Below are 23,741 nucleotides of genomic sequence, written 5' to 3' on the forward strand. Positions count from 1 at the left end.
CCTGGTCTGCTTGTAGGATCATGTTCTGGTCAGAATTCTGAGTAGTCGGGAATGTCTTTTGGTTATAAGGAAAGTAAATTTTATTTTATTTTTTAATTTTTTTTAGGAAAGTAAATTTTAAAGGAGGAAGATAAAACCTTGCTTAGTGAACAGATTATTGGCTTGATTTTAAACTTTTAAGTATTTGGATATAAGGCATGTGGACCTCCATTTGAACCCTTGCCTCAGATCCCATAAATTCTAGGAGCAGGTGGGTCTACACTGCTCACTCAGTTTCTTACGGTGGCCGTAACAAAGTACAAGCTGGGTGGCTTCAGTTCAGTTCAGTTCAGTCGCTCAGTCGTGTTCAACTCTTTGCGACCCCATGAATTGCAGCACGCCAGGCCTTTCTGTCCATCACAAACTCCCGGAGTCTACTCAAACTCATGCCCATCGAGTCAGTGATGCTATCCAGCCATCTCATCCTCTGTCGTCCCCTTCTCCTCCTGACCCCAATCCCTCCCAGCATCAGGGTCTTTTCCAATGAGTCAGCTCTTCGCATGAGGTGGCCAACGTATTGGAGTTTCAGCTTCAGCATCAGTCCGTCCAATGAACATCCAGGACTGATCTCCTTTAGGATGGACTGGTTGAATCTCCTTGCAGTCCAAGGGACTTTCAAGAGTCTTCTCCAACACCACAGTTCAAAAGCATCAATTTTTTGGCGCTCAGCTTTCTTTATAGTCCAACTCTCACATCCATACATGACCACTGGAAAAACCATGGCCTTAGAACAATACAAATGTGTTGTCTCACAGCTCTGGAGGCCAGAAGTTCAAAATGAAGGTATTGGCAGGGCCAGCCTCCCTTGGAAGATGCTAGGCAGCTATCTGTTTCAGTTCTGTCTCTTACATTCTGGTGGCCTCAGGCATCCTCTGGCTTGTAGATTGCCATCTTCTCCCTGTCTCTCTTCATTTAATCTCCCGTCTGTGTGATCTCTGTCCAAGCTTCTGCTTTTTATAAGGGCACCAGTCCTACTGATTAAAGCTCACCCTAATGATCTCATTTTAACTTGATGACCTCTGTAAAGACCCTGTCTCCTAATAAGGTCACAGTCTGAGGAACTGGTGATGAGGACTTCAACATCTCTCTTTTGGGGGTGGGAGTAGGGTGGTGCAATTCAACCCAGAATGCCTTGTCACTGAGAACTCCCCAGAGGACTCTATTCAATATTACATCTTGTTCTCTTTCTAACTCTCACACTCCGAAACTCTCTTGGCATGATTTATCTTTTTCCCATTGTGATCATCACCTTCTAACACGGTTTATAATTAACTTGTGCATTCAATGTCTCGTTTATTGACTATCTCTTCCTATGAGAATATGAGGTCCCTGAAGGCAGGGATCTGTCTAGAACAGAACTTGACTCATAAAAGGTGCTCAGTAAACCATTTGTGGGATGAACAATTAGGTCCATGTCATCTTCGTGGGAAAGAAAAATGACCCTTCCTGTCTGGTAGGAATGACAAAGTAGTCACTACACCTCAAGAGTGATGGCGAGAGAGAGAAATTAAGCAGGAGACCAAGGCTGTGCCTGACCCTCTGAGATGCCTACAGTTCAGTTTGGGAGAATTCTACCAGCACAGAACAGTACACATAACCTCAAATCTTTAAATTACGCTGAGTTTACGCAAATGAGTCTACATCTAGATGAAGCCTTGCCATTAAAGGAAGAAAGTAAGGAGAAAAAGTTGGAAGCAAAAAGGAAGAGAAAAGAGCATAGTTCTGTCATACAAATATCAAAGAACGTAAGGGGAGAATCAAGCTAACAGTCATTTCAGACTTGTACTTATCTTTGTTAAAAAAAAGCTAAAATTAAATTTTTACACAGGATTCCCACAATGACTATGAATGCAACCATATGGCTTTAAAGCTGTAGTAAAATATAAATGATGAGTATCATTTTTCAACCACTAGATTGACTAAAATTCAAAGGCTTGATAATAAGTGTTGATGAGGTTTGGAGAAACAGGAATGCTTTGATGGGAATGGAACTTCCAGGGCTGTTTGGCCTTCTCCAGCAGACAAAATACACATCCTGCTCCTTGGAGCAGGTATGCATGGTACCTGCATAATTCCACTTGGTACAGGTATGCATGGAGGTATGTGACACAGAAAACAATATGAATGGCTGTCAATAGAGGTTTTAAACAAAAGGATAAATAAACTGTAGTATATCAGTACCAGGAGCTCTTGACCTTGACTGTACCCTAAAAGACTTGGGGAGCTATTAAGAAGATTTATGGTTACTCCTAGCCTACTACAGAATAGAATCCCTATGGCCAGATGTGGAATCTGCAGTATGTGCATCAGTATTGTTAAAAGAAAAAAAAAAACCCACAAAATTAGGGTTAAGTAACAGTGATCTATTCCATGAACATTACGCTATATTTAAATCGAGTTAGGACACATGTGCCAACATAGGCAGATCTCCAAAACATCATTGACTGAAAGAGGAGAGGTACAGAAAGTCAAGGTCAGTATATTTTATTTAAACATACAGTGGTAGGTGGCCTTGAAAATGGGTCCCAGCGATTTCTGGCTTCTGACAATCTCCTCCCCTCAGGGAGAACCTCCTACCGTTAGATTTACTGATTTGCTTAATGAAGAGAAGGTGGCAGGATGTACTCTTGGAAATTAGGTTACAAAAGACTGGGCTTCCATCTTGGGTGCTCTTTGGATTTCTCGCCCTAGGGAACCCTGCTCCCATGTCATAAGGCAGCGCTGTGAGGAAGCCTTGGTGGAAAGGCACCTGCCAACAACCATGTGAGCGGGCTTACATGTTGGTCTTCTGTCTGGGCCTGGCCTTCCAGGGAGCCCAGCTTGAAGCCAACAAGCTTGACTGCCACTTAGTGAGACACTCTGGGTCAGAAATACCCAGCTAAGCTCCTCCCTGTCTTACTGACCCAGAAACTTGGAGGTAATAACATTTGTTGTTTTGACTGCTAAACTTAGGGTAATTGGTTGCATAGCAATAGATAAATAACAGACACAGGAAAAATCTATTTTCAGTGTCTCCAGATATAGGTATAGAAAGACACAGAAAGGCATATTAAAGATGGAGACAAAGATGATGGTGGTAACCTCAGGGGTGATGTGGGTCTGGTTGTTGTTGTTTTTACAAGGATTGGTCACAGAGATAGTTGCTTTATCTGGAAAGTTTCATTTTTATTTACTGGGAGAATACACACATGGATTGGTGGTCTAATTAAAAATTAGTAAGAAAAGATGTTGTGAGTTGTGGTTGGGAAAGGCAGCTTTTAGCTGCTGGGTTTAGGAGCTGAGAATGAGTGTTTGTGGTGCCTCCAGAAAGATCTCAAGAGCCTTCCACTTGTTCCTCTTTCCCTGCTGAAACATTTATGAGTGAGGTGTATCTCTGGTTCATAGCCAGTTTTGTCACCAAACTCTCTGGCACAGGTCAGAGCCATTTGGGAAAGTGGGTTGAAAAACGAAAGGAGAGGTCAAATGAGTGGGTAGACAAAGTACTCTCAGGGAATGAGAATACAGCAGCAGAAGTGACCCTGAGACTTCAAGAGTGTGTGTGATTTCTTCTCTCATTTCAGTTTTGACAACCCAGACAAATAAAAAGCAAGCCACACTTCCTAGAATCCCTAGGTGCCAGCCGGGGAGGGGCGACCACTTTAGCTAGTTCTGTACTCAGCTGATTGGGGAAGAGCCAGAAGTCCACAAAAAAAAAAGTTTGTGGTTTCCAACAGTTTCTAGTTACCAACGTTATGATGCCAGCTAGCATTCATACTATGCATCAGGGCCTGTGTGCTGTACACAACTCCCACAATGCAACATTATGAGGCAGAGACTAGCACACCCATGCTGAATGAGAGGCAGGTCTTTCTAACAGCTCAACCAACAACAGGACATTTTGGGTCCCTTCTAACCTGGAAGCCAAAAAAAGCGACAGTCTAGATAGAAGGGTGCCTTAGACAGAGGGTTTCATGAATAGGACCTCTCTTTGATTAAAAGAAGAGAAAAAGGGAGGCTAGCATTTGCCAATGGAAGAAGGGCAATGAAAGAGTAAAACATAGCTATGCTCTTGCCAACAGCAGCAGGCCGTCACTGGGCATGCACTGCGACCATTGCTGTGTTGGTTCTGTGTAGAATAGCCAGGTTTGTGGCCTTGGTCAACCCACCGTGGCATCAGTGCCCACGTCAAGGAGCAAAGGCAGGTGGCCTCGATCTCCATCCACCCCTTGCTCGTTGAGGCTCAACACACTCCTGGCTCTCCTGGCAGCCTCCCTTCCCCAGGCCTGGCCAATCCAGGCAGCAGCTTCCACTCACCTCGGAAACAGCAACACTGGCCTCTTCTGTTCCCCTTTCTGCAGGGTCTAGCTGTCAACCTGCAAAGAAAAGAGCTGTGGAGTCAGGTGGTCCTACACTTAAATCTCAGCTGGGCCACTTCCTAAGCTCTGAGACTTTTAGGCAAGTCATTTTACCTCACGGGGTGTCAGTTTCACCCTGTCAGGCTGGGGACAAGGACAGGCTGGTAATAAGGGGCATGATCTATGAAAAACCTCATAGGCAGGACTCAATGTGGTTTGCGTTTCCTGGCTCTAAGGATTTCATTACTAATCAAAACATGCTTTTCCTCTCTTCAAATATTTGCATTTTAAAAAAGAGTTCACAAAGATCTTTATAGGTTAGGCATTTGGAGGCAGTAGATAATCTAACTTGGAACTTTCAACACTGGAGGAGATGGGATCATATGGAAAGAATGGCGCCCTCTGGAGGCCGTCATGTCAACTACGTGGCTGGTGCGCTGACGGTGGACAAGCCTTTTCAGAATCACCCAAAGAGCCCAGTGGAGGAGGCAGGAAAGCTGAATTGCATCCCAACTCCTGCAGGGATTTAGATGCCAAATATGTTGAGAACATCCCCTATGCTTCCCAGACATAAGAGAGGTCCTGCTGAGGGGGATTTCTGTTTGAACCTCTCTTTCCTTCATGAATCCACTTGGCAAAACAAAAAGAATAGCAATTCCCCAAGTTTTTCACATGTATAAAGCTTTTCTTGATGTCAGCCCAATTCTTGCCAAAAAAAAAAAAAAAAAAAAAGAGCCTGTTTCTCACACCCCAAGTAACCTTTCAGAGCCACGTGCCTCATTTTGAATGGAGAGGATGAGAAATCACTTTCAGAGAATTTTCCTATGCATCATGCCTCCAAAAATAGCCCTTTATTTCCTTCTTATCCAATGACGAAAAAGGTTAACAGCAGTCTAAGAGCAAATGGGGGAGAAACTCACACTTTAAAAATAAGGAAACGTATATGAAAATAAAAAGCTTTATCTGCTTCTAATTGTCTTCTCTCCTGTCTGTGGTATTTCAGTGAGTTCTCAGAAATCAGGCTTACATTTTCTGGGCCCGTCTTGTCTATGTCTGGGGCATTAATAGTTTCTATGGCTGAAGTCTCGTGTCGCCATGAGCCTATGTTGATGGGGAGATATTTGGTTTGATGCAGGTGGATTCTGGGGTTCCCGACTCATTTACACAGGTTCCTCTTTTTTGTTTTTTTCTGAGGAAGTCCAGAAAGAGGAATGGGCAGCTGTTGCCAAGTCTCATGGAGGCCTGCGTTTGAACTCTCCTGAAAGACGTCACTATTGGACAGCCTCTGGGAAGGCCACGCTGAGGAAAGCAGCAGTCAGGACTCCCCGTGTAAGGAGCTGAACCCTCACTCAAACTGCTATAAGCAAAGAGGAAGGGCGCTGGCTCAGGCTGCAGGGAAGGAGCCAGTGGTGGTCCCTCAGGCCTAAGGCAGATCCCCCAAGGCTAAGTGTGAGGTGAGTCGCAGGCAGGACTCAGGGTTAGAGCTGTTGTGTCCTGCCCCCAAGCCCTGCTCTCCCACTGGCCACCTCTGTTTTCTGCATTCTCTCAGGCTGCCTTCTGCCAAGCCCTCCTCATTAAAAGGGAGACAAGACGACACAGCTGCCGTGTGTGGTCTCAGAATCTGTCATTCTTCCCAGGGGAGGATTCTGATTGGACCTCCAAGTTCCTGTCACTAGTTCTTGGACCAATCGCCATTGCTGGTTGGTTGCCGGACCAGGGTGGGCCAGGCCTGACTCACATGCCCACCTCCGGCCCAGGCAGTTGTGCTGAGTTCCAGAAAGGCGTTGCCAATACTCGCAGGACAGGAAAGAAGGAAGAGTTATGACTGTCCACGTACAGGGGCAGGAAAGCTTCTCCAAAGCCACCAGGACTGGCCAGAGGGCACAGAAGGGGAAAGTGGAGAGCAATGAAGTGAATTTGCTTCTACAGCTGTGCTGGGTTTGCAGAAGCTTTCTTCATAGAAATGCCAGTGACACGATTGCCATGGAGGGCTTGAGGGGACTGAAAAAAAGAGGGCAAGCTGGGAGATCTGTGACTGAGTTCTGTGCTCTATTTTTAATGGGGAAAATATCAATATTTTGGATATGTTAAGTATCCAACAATATAAAATATTGGATATTTTAAACATCCAACAATGGAGAAATAGTTAGGTAAATAATAGTAGCTACCCACAGTAGATCATCATCAAGAAGTTTTTATGATGGAGTAAAATGAGTGCATGATAATGTTAAAGGCAAGAGGCAGGACACAAAAATCTGTATACTATATGGGCTTAATCATGTACCCCCATCCCTCCAAAAAACAGTAAACAGAAACATACGTCTATTTACTATGGTTGTTGATGGACTGTAGGATTGTGTGTCCTCCATCTCCTTATTTCTGTATCTTTTGGTTTTGTTTATTTACTTATCTCCTCAACAGTGAGCCTGTCTTCCTCTGCTTATTAGAAACGAACGATAAATGTAATAAGATCATCAAGTTGAACTTTAGAGGTTTGAGAATCACTAGAGGAGATTAAAAAATTCCCAGAGTTCCAGGAGACCAACTCCTGGGACCTGGTGTGGGGAGACAGAGGAGAGAGACAAAAAGGAGAGGATCCCGAGAAACGGAAATCCTCTCTTTTCCTTTGAAAGCAATATTTTCTGAGCAGCTTTACAAAGATTATCTCCTTTAAATGTTTCCAATAACTCTTAAGATGTTGGTACAATTATGTACCCCATCTTTCAGATGAGGAAAGAGAGGTTCTGTTAGGTTAGCTGACATTCCAACTCACACAGCTGACAAAACAGCAGAGCTGGGCCTGGAGCCTCGCTCTTTTCCCGGCACTGCAGCAGAAGGAAGTGTGGGCAGGGGCTTTCGTTCTTAGCTATCACACTGAGATCTTAAAGGGAAGGAGAGAGAATGACAATTTTCCCCCTGTAAACATTCCCAGAGAAAGGTCTGACCCAAGGCAGAAAAAAAAATCACAGTCACGCAGAATTTATTTTAGATCAGAGAGATCTAAAGATCTCTAAGAGTGTGGCATCAGTTTATGGCTTTCAAAGATGAGACCATTGAGGCCCAGAGAGGGTAAGTGACATGTCCAAGGTCACACCACAAGTGAGTATTGTTGCTGAAGCCAGTCAAGGCTTGTCATTAGCAGTGGAGGGCTCTTTGGGGGTCATCACATGGCAGTCATCATTTGCTATAAAAAGAAGCAGGCACCTCAGCTGGAAGGGAGCATCCTTGCCTGTCTCCTAGAAACACACATCCCCCAAACGGATCTAGAGCGGCAAGGGACGGATGTGGTAAGGACTTCTTAATGACGGCACTGGAAACTCCGTTATGTTTAATTAGTGTTCAAAAGTCAAATATAAATTAAAGGCATTTTTATGAAAAAGGTAAGAAAGAACCTTTACCTATGTCTTCAAACCCATATATATTTTTTCAACGTATTTCATTTCTGTTACACTGGGCTGTAGGTTGCCAAGGAGACTGTTATTGGCAGAACTAAGTGGTTGGTGAATAATTAACTGTCTGTCCTCAGCAAGGCTTGGAGAAAGAATTTCTCAGGGCATCTCTGTAGACTGGGGAGAGTCAGCTTCTGTCCACAGCCAAAAAAGGGGCGAGGGGCCAATGGCCACAAGAGAGGTGGGTAAGCAAGATGGAGGCTCGCTCCTCCCCGCAACAGTAGACTCAGAAGCGGTAATTGCTATTGCTGCCGTGTCCCTCACATTGACCAATGCAGGAAGCCCTGCAGGCCATCCACTGCCACCCTTTGCATTTTCTTGCCTGAGAGGCGTCCTGGAACCCAAGGTCCTGATTCTGCCAGTGACAGGCTATAAGTTCCAAAAAAACTGGGAGCAGCCCTCAACCAATGAATGATGGAGGGAAACGGGGTGCTCTCCCCTGGCACCCACGTCCCAGGGGAATTCAGTTCCCTGGTCCACATGATTGCGTGCTAACACATTCTTTCTTGGCTTCCTTCCTTTCCCTGGCTTACTCCTCTGCTCTAGTTGGTGCTTCCTGAAACCATCTCCTAAATCAACTCCCTGTGTTCAGATCATCATTCCAAGTCTGCTCCTGGAGCAACAAGAACTGAGAGGATCACAACAGAGAAGCAAAACCTGGGAGGGACGCAGGAACTGGGAGCAGTAGCTTCTCATCTCCTGTTCTGTTCTGCTTTCATGTGTAAAAGGATGTTTGGTAATATGGGATTTCTTGAGTTCCCCTCATCCTTTTTGGTTTTTAGATTAGCCTAAACTCAAATAACTGCCTGCTCCCAATGACAAATCCCCTCCAGTAAACACCCTCCAGTAAAAAAAAAAAAAAAAAAGGATTTGAGGGGCTCTGAAGCCATGGTGAGAGTGTGAACCAGCTAAACAGTGCTTGAGCTATATAGCTCAGAGTTTATATTCCCAGAGAAGATTATGATCCAAGACAGGAAAACACCATGGTCATGCAGAATTTGTTTTAGATAACAGGACACCTGTAAAAGTGTGGCATCATTTTATTGCTCAGATAGCTGCCACTCAGCCTCAGCCCAGGGCTGTCTGGCTTCTCCAGCTAAAAGTGCAGAGGAGAAATGAGTAGAAATGGAAAAGTCTCCTACCCTTCTAGCACTTTCTGCCTGGACCTTTCTAGTTCAACTTCCTTTGGTGTGAAAGTTGCAAATTCCAGCTGAGAAGACATATAGTCAGACATTTATTTGGTGCATTAAATAATCCTGAACATCTTTCAGGTGCCCAACTAATATTTCTAGTTATGTAAAAAAGCACTTTGGGTTATAAGCACCTTTCCCCTTTTGTTATGCAAAGGGGCAGAATCTTAAGTTTCCTAGAGAGGACTGGAACCTTCAGTGGCACAGAGAAGCAGAAACTACCCTCCACCTTTCCTCAAACTCACAGACTGCCCACATTCCCCCTGAGCTCTTACTCAATTCTACTCCACAGAATACACACAGTTAGAACCTAAACCTTTGTTACTCTCCAGTTCATCTCAAAATCTGCTAATGAAATATCAGTCTGAAAGCTTTCTTCCATTGTCACAAAAAGTTGCATATCCTAAACACTTAATAACACAGTGATGTTGCAACTGCATTCAGATAGTGGCAACTTTCTTTGCCAACATCTAAAAAATTCCCAACCTTTCTGGGTTGTTAAAATGAAGATTCTTCCCTCTGCCTACACCCACCCCCCCAAAAGTTTCTAACACTTGAGTTGTCTTGCCAAACACTGCTGAGAATTACACGGCAGCAAACCAACTATTTCCCACTGGCAGTATCGTTTACTTCTGTAGCCTGGGAGAAAGAAGCAGTTGCTTTGTTTTTGGTTATCTTTGTTTGTTTGTTTTCCTTTTTCAGCTGGCTGGTCGTTTTTTACAAAATCACCAAGGTTAGGCAAATATAACAGAGAGAGAATGTGTTCATTGTTAAACACAGTACAATTTCTGGGTATATGAGCAGGACACTGAAATAACCAAGAGCACAGGCAGACAGACCTGAGTTCAAGTTCGAGCCCTTGGACTCCTCAGCTGGGGAATTTGGGCAGGTTGTTGTACCTCCCTGAGCTTCGGTTTCCTCCTAGAGTTATGTGAGGATGAAAAGGAGATAATATATAGCAAGTGCTAAGCTCAGTGCTGGGCAAAGTAACTACTGCTTTTCAGTTAACTGTATCTTATTTCTTCTTTTCCAAGTAAACACAACACCACCCAAAACAAGAAGGCAGGAAGAGTATTATGGACATGTGCTTCTGCCTGCCTGTCACGCTTTCCTCTTCCTTCCAAGGACCCAGTTCTTTTTTCCCTGATGATAATCTTCTGTGTGTGTTGGGTGAAGTTTACTGCCTTCTTTTCTTTTTAGCCACAAAGGTGGGAATCAGTCTCAGGCTTTGGTGAACCTCTTGTCCCTTCCTGAACCACAATGGTAGATGCAGGAATGAATCCATGAGTCAAAATGCCTCTATTCTGAGTCCTCCCTGGATTTTTTTTTTTTTTTTTTCTGGCTGGAGATACCATAATAGTTTGCTCAGTGCTAAGTCTGTACGGGTGAGGACTTTGTGCATATGATGGCTGCCTTTCCTGCTATGTCAGAGTTTGCTCAGAAAAGCAGAACCTATAGAAGATACATATTTGGGGGTGATTTGCTACAATGGTTTGGCCTCTTGTAGTTTTAAGAGTGGTTCAATAGTCTATAGGAAAGTGTTCTTTCTGGGTCAAGGGCAGGAAGCCGAGGTCTGTGGGGCAGGTTGTTGAGAAGGTAAGATGGGCATAAAGTAGGGGAAGCAAAGATAAACTGAATTCTGTGAGGATGGGCAGAAATTCATGCAGCGAGACTAGGACCCACATTGGTCTCACCCGACCTCCAAGTCATCCACTTCGATGATGGAAGTAAGCTGGAGGAGAAGCTGGCTCCTCATGGAGCTAAAAAAGCACTTGGCCTGGGAGTAAGGAAAGTGAAGCTGCAGCAGAAGTTGGAGACCTACGAGCCCAGCCCCACAAGGTGAGCAAACAGGCAAGTGGCAGCATAAGCAAGCCACAGCAGCGCCTCATGGCCTGCACTGGCCTTCCAAGCATAAAAAGAAATGTGAATGACACTCTAGTTCCAATTCCAAATCTCATACAAAAAGTCTGTGGTTCATACTAACCTGGAACTATGGACAGAAAAGAACTATGGAAAATATAGTTTCAGTTTAGCTAAGCAGACAGAACAAATTTACTATACTGGCTATGTGATGAGAAGCATTCAAGAGAAGGGCAGAGGGGAAAAGCCCTGATGATGCCTTTTGAGTCTCTGGATGCAGCCGGGCCTGAAGCCATAACCATCTATCCCTAGAATTTCCATTTGTGTGAACCACTGAGCTTAAGCTTCCTTAAACTGTGATTCTGTCTCTTGAAAAGAAAGTGGCCTGACCAATATAAATACCTAGCCCAGCTTCCAATAGTAATTTAGTTCAAAAGTTGTAACAGAATCCCAGCAAAGATCCTAACTTTGGTATAACAGTTAGGAACAAACTAAAAATCCTGGGATAATAGTGAATAACTGATACATAGCATTTTCACTGTGCATGGGTAAAAAATTTGTTCAGAACTGGCAAAAAGGCTTATGTACAAAACATGGTCAATGTCTGCCATTAAGATACCAAGGGGCAGGTGTAGTCTTTGTAGAAGGTAAGCTGACACACCATGGGAAGCCAAAGAAACCCCCAGACAGAAACTCAAAGGTGGGGAGTCTCCATGCTTCAAAATTTCAAGCTATTTAAGAGCTCTGTGTCAAGACCCAAGGGGAAAATATATTTCTTATTATATCACAAAATCATATTTTCCAAGCTTTTTAGGTACCAGGTAGTATGCACCTATGAACGGGGGACAAACACATGGATAAGACAGTCATCCCCTCAAGGTGTGCAAAGAATCACCCTGCTCATCCTAGATACCATTTTTCTAATTATGCAATCAAAAATTTCATTACTTTCTGCAAAAGCCATCTCCCACTCCACATTGATCCTATGATCTACCAAAGTTCCTATGTATTTTCTTCTTCTATATATATTAAAGTCAACTGCTCCCTTACCAAGTTCTTTCCTTCAGTAGATGTTTTAAATTTTTAAAAATGTTCTTCCAATTTCAAAAGTAGTAAATGCATATAGAAACTTTAGGACACTATGCCAAAAAGTTCTTTTTTTTTTTTTAAACTACTTTTATTCTTGGGTAGTGACTGTCTCGAGCCCTGGGAGGCCCCTTGCCCTGTCCCACTAACTGCAGTATGAGTAGGTAGATGGAATGGACCTCAGACCCAACGCCATTCTTTGTTTCTGGTCCTCCCACAAAGATGGTACAAGCCATCTTCATCTGCTACTGGGCAGTTACTTTGTAACCAGTCTTATTATCTCTGCTTTCTTGTATCCCCTTCACAGCAATCAGAGTGTCACTCAGAATGTCAATCAGGTCTATGTCCATACCACCCTGAACATGCCCGATCTCGTCTGATCTCGGAAGCTAAGCAGGATCAGGCCTGGTTACTACTTGGATGGGAGAATGTCAATCAGATCACTCCACTCCCTTGCCTAAATCTTCTCATTTATGATTTGTCACAGCTAGAACATAACCCAAGGCATCTGAGAGTCTAGAAGGCTTTGTCTCACTCTTGACCTCATTCATCACTTTCTAGCTTCTCGGGGCTTCTCTCTGACCCTCAAGCCTGCCCAGTTGGTGCCCCTCAGGTTCTTGGCAGCAGGAATGCTTTGCCCTCCTCTGGCTGGCTTCTTCTGACTGCAGTCTCAGATTACACATCACCATTCCTGAGCTGCTTTCGCTATCCACTTTGCTCAAGAAGTCTCTCCCCACCTTTCCCCCACTTGTTTAGAACTCCTTTCCTGCCTTATTTTTCATCATTTCACTTATCAATACCTGAAACTATATTGTATGTTTCTGAGTTTACTGACCTTTGACTCCAGGCTTGAAGATCCCTTAGGGGTAGGTAGTTGAGAGACCCCATAGTAGAGTAGTTCTAGTAGCTTTCTTCAGATCTAGAGGTGGGGAAAGGGCCCCATAGTGATTTGCCATGTTTTGCTGATTGCCTTTAACCCTGCCCTCATCTTTGTAAACAGCGTCTTCTTTATTAAACTCTCCATCATTACCCCAGCAAATCAGCCTTCTCCTCCTTCCCAGGTGCTTAACTTAGGTTTTAACTTGACTTTGGGGACAAGGGAAGAGGTATGTGTCCTGATGAGAGATGCTGAATTGTCAAGGCTAGTCCTCTGCCCTTTGACCCAAGTATTAGAACTGTCACCTTCCTTCTGATCTCACCGTGTTCTTTCATTTTCTTCCATTGCTCGGCATCATGGAGGCACAGGAATTAAGAGTTAATGTATCTCTAAAAATTAAGCACTGAATCAGGCCCTTTATTTATAGCTCATTTTATAAATGTGAATTAAAGTGGGCCAGTCTTATGACACACTCAAATTTATTATCCCCACTTGATGGCTTGGATAGTTAAATACTTCAGTGAATAAACTTAGAATTCATTAAGTCTCATTTGGTCATATTTCATATATTTGCAATCCACTCTCTTCCCTGGCAGTTTTCAAACAAGAAAATTAAGGCTGGCTCTGAAATTTATGGATGTACTCTTCTAATACTCCTTTAATTGGAAACTCCTATGTGGTTTCCTAAGCAAACCACCCATGGAGAAAACTTATAAGACTGGGGCTCCTATTGTTTGACTATTTCCTAATTCCTTTTTTTTTTTTTCTTAAACTCTCATTAGCTCAGAAACACCTGTAGGTACAGTTCTGTAGAAACACAGCTAGGAGGGCCAACTTTTCACCTTCAGGTTGGCATTAAGCAGGTTTGGTAACAGTTAATTGGCTTAGTTCTCACTATTGAATATTAATGGAGTGGAATTAAGTCACAAAATTCCTGGTCGATGGGGAGCTTTCTGAGAGAGTTTAAACACCACAGTTAATTGTATTTGAGGAGAAGGAGGCTACCCTGCCCTGCTTGCATTTCTAGATGCAAAGATCTCCCCAAAACCATTGTGCTGTGTATGACTGCCATTTTGGATACTGTGGGAAAGGGGAGTGGGGTGAAGAGAAGAGAATGTGGCTCGCATCCAGGTGTGGCATGTGAGCAGAGTTTGGGTTGCCCAAGTAGCCCTATTAAGTGTGCCTGAAATGAGATATAACTCCAGGACTCTGGGCTCAGCTGCTTATGGGAGGAATCACGTACGAGGATGAGGGAGTTAGATGTGTCCTAAGATTTTTAGCGCTAAACATCTTTGGCCTGAAACATGACAAAGAGCACTAGAGGGAGTCAAGTCAGTCAACAAACACGTATTCAGCTCCTACTATGTGTGCTCCTAGTTCCAGACACTGGATATAGAGCCCTGACCAGGCAGTTTAATGCTTAGCACAGTGCTTATTGTGGGCTAGGCATCATTCTCAGTGTTTTATATGTATGGTGGTGGTGGTTTAGTCACTAAGTTGTGTCTGACTGTTTGCAACCCCATGGACTGTAGCTCTCCAAGCTGCTCTGTGCATGGAATTCTCCAGGCAAGAATATTGAAGTGGGTTGCCATTTCCTTCTCCAGGTGTGTGTGTGTGTGTGTGTGTGTGTGTGTGTGTGTATACAAGCAAGAAGGAATTCTGCCGGCAGATTACTTTTAGACTTGGACCACAGCCCTTCCCTGTGTTTCTAGCCTGCTAGTCTACCTTTCAGGTTTCAGATTTGTACCTCCACAGTCACATGGACCAATTCCATTAAATCAGTCTGTCTCCATATGTATATACACATCCTATTGGTTCTGTTTCTCTGGAGAATCTTGACAAATATAATGGTTGGGAACTTGAATTCTGGAGTCATACTGTTGGAAGTCAAAACTCTTTTCTCTAATTTACTGTCTGTATAACCTTGGGCACATTAACTTCTCAGAGCTTCAGTTTCTTCATCTTTAGGTTGGGACTCCACTTAATTCCCACATTACCCCGGGAAGTATGTTCTAATGCTGTCCCAAGTGCCCATCAACAGACAATTGGATTAAGAAGATGTGGCAGATATATACTACAGAATACTACTCAGCCAAAAAAAAGTATGAAATACTGCTATTTGCAGTAATGTGGATGGACCAAGAGAATATTATGCTTAGTGAAATAAGTCAAATCCTTTAACATATTACTTATATGTGAAATCTTAAAAAAAAACAAAAACAAATGAATGTATATCCAAAACAGAAACAGACTCATAGATACAGAAAACAAGCTTGTGATTACCAAAAGGGAAGAGAAAAAGGGGAAAGGGAAAAACTAAGGGTATGAGATTAAGAGATACAAGCTACTATATATAGCACAAATAAGCAACAAGGACATACTGTACAGTACAGGGAATAATACCCATCATCTTATAATAACCTATAAAGGAATATAATCTGCAAAAATACTGGCTCACTATGCTGTACATCTATGTAGCTAACACAATATTGTAAATAAGCTATGCATGTATGCGTGCTCAGTCACCTCAGTTGTGCCTGACTTTGCAACTCTGTGGTTTATATAGCCCCTCATGGTCCTCTGTCCATGGGATTCTCCAGGCAAGAATACTGGAGTGGGTTGCCATTCCCTTCTCCAGGGGATCTTCCCGACCCAGTGATCGAACCCGGGTCTCCTGTATTGCAGGTGGATTCTTTACCACTGAGCCACCAGGGAAGCCCCACATAAGCTATACTTCATTTTTTTAAAAATTAAGACACAATCTTGGTGCTTGAGGGATTTGTAGACTCATTATCAACAATTCTATAACACAGTCTATACACAGTAATAAAGCACATTGGCTAAGCACCTAGGATTGGCAGTCAGAATATCTGGGTTTAAATCCTGGCTTTACTTCCTACTGGTCATGTGACTTCGGGCAGTTTGATGACTTTTTCTAGACCTCACCTGTAAATAATAGACAATGATGACAGCAAAACAGAGCTAACGTTCATCATGTCCTTACTGGGTGCTAGGTCCCAGACTCTCACACGGACTACCTCCTTGAATCCTCACCAAGTCCCTGAAAACTAGTTAACTTTTATCAACTCCATTTGACACATAAGGAACTCAGGTTTAAGAGGCTAAATGACTTATTAGGAGAGGGGATTGGTGGTAGTGAGGAACTGCTGAGGACCCCTACGTACTGGTCCTGAGTAGCCCTGGGTCCACGTGGCCATGCCCGTCGGGGTGGCGCCCATCTGATCCTCTGAACCCCGGAAGGCACAGAAGAGCCAGTGCGAACTTCAAAACCTGACGGCCAGGGTGTAAAAATTAAACACGTGCCTCCCGCCTGGGGGAATGACAAGCTCCCTGTGATTACTGCACTGTGAAAAATGTTAGCCTTCAAAAGGTTTCCTCCCTTCCTATTCTGTTAGCACTCACACAGAGTGTGAGTTAGCAGTGCTCCCAGCCTGCTGGGGATGCTGGCAAGGCCATGAAAAGAACCCACTCCCCCAGAAGATCTGGCTGCGTTTTTAGCTCCAGGCTGCTGGCACGTGCCACCTGCCCAGGTACCCAGACACAGGATTTATTGTGCTCTGCTGTGTTGGCTCTCAGGCCTGCCCTGGGATCTCATACTGACAGACACGTGTTTCATGGAGAAAAATTTAGGCCACTACACAATGGGGAAGGAGAGAGAGAGCACAGGAAGAGAGAGGGAAGAGGAGGAAGAGCAGATCAGAAGGCCAAGGCTGTTAAAAAAACAGGTTCTGTCCCATCCCTGAGCTTCTAGAAGTAGGAAGCACTGTGCTGACCTAGAGTTTCCAGCTCAGAGTTTCAGGTGGCTATCTTCTCTGCAGTCCAAGGAGGGCAGTTAGCCTGCAGACACAGCTTACTCCTGCAGCGGCTGTGATGAGGACAGAAAGGAGTGGAGCCGGTAGGGCAGGAACAAGCTAGAACCCCATGCGACAAGGATGACCCTTTCCTTCCCACCTTTGGCTACAGAAACAATTCCTACAGGGCTACATCTCAGGAGGAGATGTTCCAGGTCCACGGGAGCAGTGCCACGCAAGTGTGGGCCACTGGCTGGAGCAGGTCTGAGAATCCTTGGGTACCAGTTGGTGAAAGGTAAGTACAGAACTGAGGAGCCATGATGAGAAACTTTTAGCATGATCTAAGGCTACCAAGACATTTCAGCATGTGATCACTGACTTGTGTCATTGATCATGACACAGACCAGTTTGGGTGTTGAATTTGAGCCTGTGGGGTGTGTTTCCCATGGCCTGAGCTGTATGTTACGCATGCACAGTCACAGAACATCTTGGGTAGTGAGTTTGACAAGCACTGTTGAAGAGGTTATTGGTATGCCTCTATAGTCACTAAGCTGCTGTGCCTTTATGAGTCTCAGTTTCCCTGTTTGTAAACTGGTGATAAATCATGTATTCCTCAGGACTTCTGGAAGATGAAATGAGATGTGGTGTGCCAAGAGGTTAGCAAGGTAGCAGACAAAGGCTGTGCACTCAGTACAAGTGAGCTCTTGTCACTCGGTCATGGTGAACAGACAGAGCTTTCAATCTGGCTTGGAACGAGGTGTCTCCACACCACAGATGTCTGGGGAAGTGAACACAGTCTCCAAGACTTGACCCACAGCAAGCCAAGGATAGCTCCAAGAGCAAGATAGAGGGGCTGGTCACCCGCCAGGGAATGAAGATGGTAAAGCTTATTCCCTCGGCTGTGAACAAGCGAATTGATGGTGAAGGAAAGCCTCGGGTCCTCGAGTGCTCTAAAAGCCGATAATAAAATTTAAAATCAATGGCGAAGCTGACAGCAAACCGATGGCAGGGCCAGAGGCCAGGAATGAAGTGTCTCTGTGCAGGAAGCAGGCAGATAGCCTGGGTGGCGATCCTCAGAACAGCACGCTGAGCATCCAGGTGAAAACATCTGGGCGCCTAGATTTCACAGAGATCCTGCCTCCTGGGCTAGTGCCACCGTCCCCACCCACCCCCCGCCCCCATGGATGCAGGAGGTGCGTGTGGGAAATGAGCTGTCGAAGGAGTAAGACCTGGACCCCAGTACTGTGCTGCCCTATTCACTCAGCTTTTGGAGGTATGGAGCCAGAGCCTGGGAAATTCTATCTTACACTATTAATTTCACTTACATTAAAAAAAAAATGAACAGACAATGCAGTCCAGCCACATTGTTATGGGCCAAATGCATCCCCTTCAAATTCATAGGCTGAAACTCTGATCCCTAACATGATGGTGCTAGGAGGTAGGACTTTTGGGAGGTAACTGAGTTATGAGGTCATGAAGGTGGGTCATGACAGGATTAATGTCTTATAAAAAGAGGAAGAGACTAGGGCTCTCTCTCTCTGCCATGTGAGGACACAGCAAGCAGGTGGCCATCTGCAAACCATGAAAAGCACTTTTATCACGAACTGCAGCAACCAGCACCTTGATCTTGAACCTCCAATCCTCCAGAACTGTGAGAAGTAATTATTTGTTGTCAAAGTCACTCAGTCTCTGACATTTTGTTACAGAGTCCTGAATCAACCAAGACAGTATTTCTCAGGTGAGGAGCTATACAGATTCATCTATCTGTGCAAGTGTTTCTTGATTCCCCTCGATGTTGGGGACTAATGGTGAAATAGTATATTTGGAAAGTAGTGAGTTTGGGACTGGCAGGGAAGAGAGATAGGTTAGCAAACACTTAGCATCCAGGGTACTAGGAACAACAATGACTTTATGAGACCAGAGGGGAGTGCAGAGGCAACACTACCTGGCAGGGAGGGGAGTGGGGTGAGTAGAGAGATGATGCTGAAGAGATGCCAAGCCTTGTTGAACCTGGTGGGTTCATGGTGGGCAGTGGACTGGATGGCTGCTCTCGTGATGTGTGGTGAAGGGGAAAGTGGGCCAATCAGAGTATCTCAGGAATTTCATTAGTAAGTTTACACTAGTAAGTGTAGGAATGAAATCTGTAATGGGTTATGAAAGCTGAAGAATGGAAGTGTGTAGAAGAGAGGCTCAGAGTGAAGCAGAGAGAGGTGGGAGGGAGAGAGGGAGGAAGAGGGAGAGGAAAGGAGAGCGAGAGAGCCCGAGACAGGGAGGGAGAGGGAGAGCATGACCTAACTGAATTTTGAAAACTTGACACAGTTCTATATTCCCATTTCCCTGCAACATGGCTATATTTGGCTGTTTTTGAAATGTTTCCATAAATTAGGATGGGTAATGTTTACTACAAGTAGTTTCTGTTCTTAACAAGCCAAAGAGTCCTAACAGAACTCTAGGAGTGATCTGGGAGAGCAATACTGACTCAAAGAAATATAACTGCACAGTCTCAGCCAAACACAAACAGAGAAATTAAACACTGGTGCGGACATCGCCTTTGCACACGGGCGCATATGCCCTGGCCTGAGTGCGCAGGGCAGCCATGACAATGCCCACTGTCCCTGGGTGGGCCAATGAACTTCGCTAGTTGTGAGCACCTCACAGAGCTGAGTGTGCCTGCTGGGTTGATTATACGTTTCGAAGCAAGAGGGAGAGGAGAGGAGAGAGTAATTAGCAAGCAAAGGAATGAGCATCTTGTTTGCATTTCTGTTGTGAAGGCTCATCATTTACATCAACGGAGGTGCTTAGTGAATTAAAGCCACATGTGAGTTAAGTGTGTTGATCTCATGATCTAACTTAAGAGCAAAACCACTCAGATTCAGCCTATGGTTTGAAGAACCGAAGCCAGTAATTAACTCTTAAGTCTTAAACAGCTTCCTTTACAAGCTAAGTGCCAACTGAACTTTGATTCATGAAGTCACCAATTAGTCTTCTTGGTTTCATGTTCCGTCTAGAGCCATCAGATTGATAAATAGGTTACATCATCTCCCTACACTGCCTCTTTGTCAAAGATAAATGGCAAAAGAGCAGATTAAAACTAAAACCCAAGACAGGATACCTATCTGAAATCTGAGGGATCTTAGGGTTTCCAAATGAATTAGCCCACTGGAATTAGCAACTTTTCCTCTACGCTGTATATGGAGAGGGGACAGCCAGGTGGCCCAGGGCATTTCTTTGTCCATTTTAAACTCGCTAAATGAATGGTTGGTTTGTGAGCCAGACAATGTCCACAATTTAACAGCTGGAAGAGGTGTGAGCTCGGCCCTAGTGCAGACAATCTTCTCCCCAGTGTGACTACCTGGGTCAAGCGCCTGCAGAGGCTTCACTCAAACAGGTGGACACCGACGAGGCCCTGACCGAGGCTGAGAAGCCTGTGAGAAAGAACTCCAGAAACTCCACCCTCAGCAGAGAAAAGCGATGTACACATTTATCTCAGACTTACAGATTTAAATCAAGTCTGACTCTGATTATTCTAATGTTAAATTAACAGTTAAGCAATAGGTATTCACTTTCCTGCTAAAGGGGCTTCCCTCACAGCTCAGTTGGTAAAGAATCTGCCTGCAATTGCAGGATACCCCGGTTTGATTCCAGGATTAGGAAGGTCCTCTGGAGAAGGGACAGGCCACCCACTTCAGTATTCTTGGGCTTTCCTGGTGGCTCAGCTGGTAAAGAATCTGCCTGCAATGTGGGAGAACTAGGTTTGATTCCTGGGTTGGGAAGATGCCCTGGAGAAAGGAAAGTCTACCCACTCTAGGATTGTGGCCTGGAGAATTCTGGGTTGCAAAGAGTCGGACACAACTGAACAACTTTCACTTTTCTTGCTAAAGGGGTTCAGAAGATGCCATGTCAAAATATGTCATTTTGGCACAGATGTTACTTTGAGCCAAAGGCAGTTGAGAGGTAACAGATGCAAGAAGAGAATTTCTCTGCACTACCCCTATCTGCCTAAAAGCAAGGCAGAGGTGCTTGGTCCATGAAGGTGCCTTCCCAGTACCAAAAAGGGAAGGACAAATTGTCATCAGAGACTAGGAGTTGACACTGAGATGAGTTGGCATAAACAGACCTTCCGAAAATAACTCTCATAGGGAGAACTAATGGAAGATATTTTGCAGTCACTGGCCCACAATATATCATCCTTTGAAACCTGAATCTGTTTCCTTTGTTAAAATGGCATATGAGACCCCAGACTCCAATCACTTTTTTCAGTTTCTCTTTTCTGTGAATTCCTGTGCATGTTAATATTCATAAAATTTGTGTGCTTTTTCTCCTGTTAATCTGTTTCCTGTTTAATTCACAGGCCCCCAGGCATTGAATAAAATAAAGCAGAAGAAAACTTTTTTCTCCTTGACAGTGACACAGTGCTAACCTCAAAACTTAAGGGAGACTTACAGTGATAAGGGGAAAGGAATCCCTACCCACCAAGGATTGTGAAAGCAAGAATGTCCTAAAGAAAATATCAGTATGCTTATAAGAATGACAAACATTTTTAAAGACCAATAATATCAAGTAAATACCTCTGATAGCCCAGTGGGTAAAGAATCCACCTGCAGTGCTAGAGACATAGGAGATGTGGGTTTAATCGCTGGGTCAGGAAGATCCCCTGGAGGAAGAAATGGCAACCCATTCCAGTATTGTTGCTTGAAAAGTCCTATGGACAGAAGAGTCTGGCAGGTTATGGTCCAAAGGGTCGCAAAGGGTTGGACATGACTGAGCAGTTAAGCATGCAGGCAATATTAAGTAATGGCATAGATGTGGCACAATGGGCACTTTTCTACCTCTTGGTGAGCACATAAATTTGGTGAAGACTTTTTTGGAAGACAATTTGGTAGGCTCTGTCAAAAATTAAAATGTACAAACTTTTGATCCAGCAATTTCATTTCTAGGAAGTTAATTAAAGACATCCTTGCATACATGCACAAACTCAGCTGGTGAGAAAATTTTTATTTCAACATTGTTTTTAATAGCAACACACTGAAAAATCATCCAGTATCCAGCAATGGAGAAGTGGCTACAAGGAGTCAGTAGAAAGAAAGAAGTAAGCCTCCACCAATATCCCAATGTGGGAAGATATTTAGGACAATGAAGGGGTTTAAATAGTAAGTCACAGAAGAGGACAAGGATTTCTTAAGTAGATTATAATGAAGCACCATCCATTAAAAAATGAACTTCATTAAAATTAAGAACTTCTATTCATCAAAAATCTATTAAAAGAATCCACAGGTTCAACAACTGATGAGTGGATCAATAAAAGTGGTATATACATAGAGTGGAAAATTATTCAGCAATTAAAAAATGAATGTCATTCTGATACATGCTAAAACCTGGATGTACCTTGAAAACATTATGCTAAGTAAAAGAAGCCAGTCACAAAAGACAACATAATGTATGGTTCTATTTAAATGAAATGCCTGGAATAGGCAAATCTATTAAGACAAAAGTAGATCAGTGGTTGTTAGGGCCTGAGGGGAAGGAAGAAGAAGGAGTAATAGATATGGCATTTCATCTTGAGGTGATGAAAATATTCTAGAATTAAACAGTGTTGATGGTTGCAAAACTTTGTGAATGTGGTAGAAAGCACTGCATTAAATACTTTCAACAGATGAATTTTGCTATGTGAATTATATCTCAATTTAGAAAAGTACATTTAAAAAACAGTCAGAGAGAGAAAAGGCAAACCATAGACTGTGAGAAAATATCTACAGTATGTACACCTGACCAAACTATCAAGAATATAAGGATATCTAAAGAGTTCCTACAAACCAAAAAGAAAAAGACAAACTGATATAAAACAATTAGCAACCAGTTTTACCAGGCACTTCCCAAAGGTGTTTACACAAATGGCCAAAGCTTATTAAAAGATTAGATTCTGAACATCTTTAGTTACCAGCCAAATGCAAACTGTAATCACAGTGAGAAAACACCACCCATGGTCCAGAATGTCAAGAATTAATAGCAAGTGCTGGTCAAGCTGTAGGCGATTGGGACTCTCTTACACTGCCAGAGGGAATGTAAACTGGCACCGTCACTTTGAAAATCTGTTTACATTATCTTCCAAGGCAAAACACACATCTGCCTATGACTCAGAAATTTCTTTCCTAGATATATGCTTAACAGAATTGAGTGCATATGTCCACTCAGTGATATGCTCAAGAATGTTCATAGCAGCTTTATTTATAAGTCCCCTGATGGAAGCAAACCAACCGTCTTCCAACTGGAGAATGAATAAACATGTATGAAATACAATAGAATACTACTTAGCAATAAAAATGAAAACAACAAAAACAAAAAAATAAGACAAACAAGGACGTGGATAAACCATCCAGAAATTTTTAAGTGAAAGAAGTCATCCATTAACCAGTATATACTAAATGATTCCATTTATTAGAAGTTTAAGAAAAGACAAATTAAACTGAACAACGGTAATAGATTCGGAATAGTGGCTACTTTTATAGAAATGTGGACTTCCCTGGTGGCTGAGATGGTAAAGCGTCTGCCTACAATGAGGGAGACCTGGGTTTGATCCCTCGGTCAGGAAGATCCTGTGGAGAAGGAAATGGCAACCCACTCCAGTATTCTTGCCTGGAAAATCCCATGGATGGAGGAGCCTGGTAGGCTGCAGTCCATTGGGTCGCAAAGAGTCAGACGTGACTAAGCTACTTCACTTTTATAGAAAAGTAGGGATGAGAAAGATATATTACAGAGCCTTCTAACTCTAGGTAACTACCTGAGAAAGAATGGAGTTGGACCTTTTCATTACACCATACACAAAAATTAACCATGGAGGGATTACAGACCTAAATGTAACAGCCAAAGCTACAAACTAAGAAGAAAATTTTGGAGGAAATCTTCATGACATTGCATTAGGCAAAACCTCCTTAGATATGACACTAAAAGCGTAAGTGACAAAAGAAAAAGATTAAGTGGACTTCACCAAAATTAAGGATCTTTAATTTCTTTCAAAGAACACCACCACATAAATAAAAAGGTAATTCACAAAATTGAAGAAAGTATTTGCCATTTGATAAGCCTTCCCAGGTGAC

This window comes from Cervus canadensis, chromosome 22, assembly GCF_019320065.1.
Source record: "Cervus canadensis isolate Bull #8, Minnesota chromosome 22, ASM1932006v1, whole genome shotgun sequence".
In the NCBI taxonomy this organism is placed as follows: domain Eukaryota; kingdom Metazoa; phylum Chordata; class Mammalia; order Artiodactyla; family Cervidae; genus Cervus; species Cervus canadensis.